Genomic DNA, 3,421 nt, shown 5'->3' with positions numbered 1-3,421 from the left:
ATGTCAAATAAATTTTAATTAGGAGAAAAATATTAAATATATTTGAAAAAAAATTAAGAAGAAAGTCAAACATCAAGACTGCAACCCTCAGAGTGCTTCTAAACCCTCAGAGTGGGAAATAAAAGCAAAAGTAACAGAATACCAGAATATCAAACACTGGGGAAAAAAAAAAGAAATAATATGTTGAATTAAAAAACACACATACTCTGCTGAAATACTTTTAAATACTTTACTAATCACAGTAAATATATACTGTTTGACTTTATCTACTAAATGAGTTAATAAAAACTAACAAGCAAACAAAATTATTTCAGTTTTTTTTTCAAAGGAAAAAAACATTACCCAAGAATGTTGAAAATAAAAGATGAAAACAGATATATCTGCTGAAGCCATTGCTGTAACCACTGAACCTATAATAAAATGTGAGTACTGGGCGGGTACGTGCTGGTGTGCAACGGGGGCTGACCTGCTCTGCCTAGCTTAGGAAAGTGGAGATGAAGATACAGCTTTGGAAGTTGAGTGTAGCATGCAGCCACCAGTCAGGGAAATACAGCAGCTCCCCAGCCAGGATGATGCATTCCAGGAGCCACTCAGAGGGTGCCTGTTGTTGGTTAAGTGTCCTGGAGCCATATCAACAGGGTCTTGTTGGGGTGCAACTCAGGTATATTGTCAAGGGGTTACAAAAACCACTTAAGCCCATAGATCACTTCCTAGGACCCAATACTGTGCAGTGGAAAGGAACTCCCAAGCCAGCTCCTGTAATTCCAAAGCTGTAAACAGGGATGGTATCCAGCAAACAACACGAGTGTGGACTTGTGGTGGGGAGTGAGAGTAGTGCCTCTTCAGCAGCTCTTGTCCCAGAGAATTCAGAGTGTCATTTTCCAGGTACGTGAGACCTTAGGGCTGCAGCATCTGTGCCACATAGTCCTGTAAGGACAAGCCCCCTTTCTGATAGTAGGAGGTGTTGGTAGTGCTCAGTTAGACCATGTAGTTCCCAAAAGAGGCCAGCAGCCTTTAGCAGCAAATTAGGGCCAGAACCTCAAGTCATCTGTGAGTCCCTGGTGGATGATGGGTCTGAGGAAGGGGTAGGGCTGCAGGAACTCCACTCTGCAGGGGAGGCCTCCTTCTTGGCCATAGACAATTGAACCACAGGCCCACCCAGCTGCCATGCCATGTTGCCTGCTCTCTGGACTTAATATATTTTAAGTTTAACACCACTTTTGGAAAAAAAAAATAGGCTAGTGATAAATAAAAATCAAAGAATATTTAAGGAGAGATAGAAATTATAATCTTCTATGAATTTAAAAACATATATGAAGCATGAAATAATATAATTAAAAGGAGAAATTGATGTATCCACAATCATAATGGTAGTTATTAATAAGCTCTTACAACTGCTCATAGACCCATCAGATAAATAATTTGCAAGTACATAGATTTGGAGAACACAATTAACCTTGATAATAGTTAAATTCCCCTACATCCAATAAGTACATGGTATACACTTATATATAGCACACCTTGGGCTTTTATGAAAATGGCCCAAGTACTAGCCCATGAGGATGTCTACAAAAAATTCCAAAACTCTTCATCATGTTTGCCATGCTATATTAGAAATTGACAACATAAAAATACTCTAAAGAGGGTTTTATGAAGAGGGCATCCCAAACACATCTTTTTTGTTACCTACTTCAATTCATTTGGCTGCTTTGAATGAAAGAGTTTCTGGGTCATGTGGAGAATGGAATTCAAGTGAGGCTTCATGCATAGATGAGAATTCATAGAACTAAGGCTTAGCTTTCACTTCCATTGTTAAGGGAATAGGAGACTATCCCATGGTTAATATCTCTCTGTCAATCAATATACATATACACATTTCTATCCTCCGTTATTTTAGTTTCCTAAATAATGTTTCTCTGAATGTTTCACTCTCTGTTAGAGAACTTAGTTCCTTTTAGGTCAACAGATACTTACTGTATGCCATTACATACCGATAAAATACATACGCAAGTGCAATTCTTAATTTTGAGAAATCTAATTTGTTTGCAAAATAAAATTTTATGATAATTACTATATGACTACAAATATAAGTCACATCCTCATTTATCAGTGTGATGATGCAATTATCCAATTTTTTTGTATTTTATTTTTATTTATTTTTTAATTTTTAAAATAAATACATTCTAAGATGCTGTTGGAGGGGGAGAAAGGAAGGCGATAGTTGGGCTGGCCCACCCCTGGCTCTGTCGCTGGCCTGACTGTAGTTGAGAGAGGTGGGGCTGAGGCCCTCAGGCTGCTACTTCAGGACCCCAGGAGCTTCTGGCTCTAACTGAGGCACTAGTCTGGTTGTGATCAGCAGCGGGCAGGGCCAAGGCCCATGGGCCCCTGCCTCAGGTCCCTGGTGCTTCTGGCTCCTGATCCAGCTCCAGCTCCAATTTTTTTTTTTTTTTTTTTTTTTTTTTTGGTAGGGAGTGTTTTCAAAAACTTTTATTTATTTATTTATTTTTTATTGAAACATAATTGTACATATCTGTGGGTACAGCGTTGAATATCTATACCTATGTGCAGTATGTGATGCTCAAATCAAGATGATTACTACATTTATCACTACACAATGTAATCATTTTTTATGGCCCTTTACCAATTTGCTGTTAAGCCCCCTCCTCTGGTAGCCTCAGTTCCGTTTTCTCCTCTTGAATGTTCAACAAATTATTGGGATTTTCTTTCTTTCTTTCTTTCTCCTTCCTTCCTTCCTTCCTTCCTTCCTTCCTTCCTTCCTTCCTTCCTTCCTTCTTTCCTTTTTCTCTTTCTTTCTTTCTTTTTTTCTCACTTATTCACGAGATAGAGAAATACAGCATTTCCCTATCTGGGCCTGGCTTATTTCACTTAACGTGATTTTCTCTAAGTTCATCCATGTTCCTGTGAATGGCAGAATTTCATTCTTTTTATAGCAGAGTAATATTTAATTGTGTCCATAGACCACATTTTCCTTATCCAGTCATCTGTTGATGGATATTTAGGTTGGTTCTAAGTCTTAGCCATTGTAAATAGAGCTGTGATAAACGTGAAAGTGCAGGAATTCCCTTGGCATGATTCCCATTCCTTTGGTAATACACTTAGTAGTGGGTTAGCCGGATCACATGGCAGTTGTGCTGGTGGTTGTTTGAGGAAACTCTGTACTGTTTTTCGTAATGGCTGCACTAATTTACAGTCCCACCAACAGAGTAGGAAGGTTCCTCTTTCTCCACATTCTCTCCTGTATTTGTTATTCTGTGTCTTTGAAAATGTCCAGTCTGACTGGTGTGAGAGGGTATTTCATTGTGGTTTTGATTTGTTTCCTGATACATAGTGATGCTGAGTATGTTTTCATGTGTCTTTTGGCCATTTGTATATCTTCCTTTGAGAAATACCTGTTTAGCTC

The 3,421-nt window shown here is 38.6% G+C and overlaps 1 pseudogene; it reads right to left on the bottom strand.

The window, feature by feature from the left end:
• Nucleotides 1-475: 475 nt before the first annotated feature.
• Nucleotides 476-1,169, bottom strand: LOC134361710 (jmjC domain-containing protein 8-like; annotated as a pseudogene).
• Between the last annotated feature and the right edge of the window lie 2,252 nt (nucleotides 1,170-3,421).

The sequence above is a fragment of the Cynocephalus volans genome, chromosome 13 (genome assembly GCF_027409185.1).
Source record: "Cynocephalus volans isolate mCynVol1 chromosome 13, mCynVol1.pri, whole genome shotgun sequence".
In the NCBI taxonomy this organism is placed as follows: domain Eukaryota; kingdom Metazoa; phylum Chordata; class Mammalia; order Dermoptera; family Cynocephalidae; genus Cynocephalus; species Cynocephalus volans.
The sequence above is the reverse complement of the archived record's forward strand: the minus strand, read 5'-3'. Positions and strand labels throughout refer to the sequence as shown.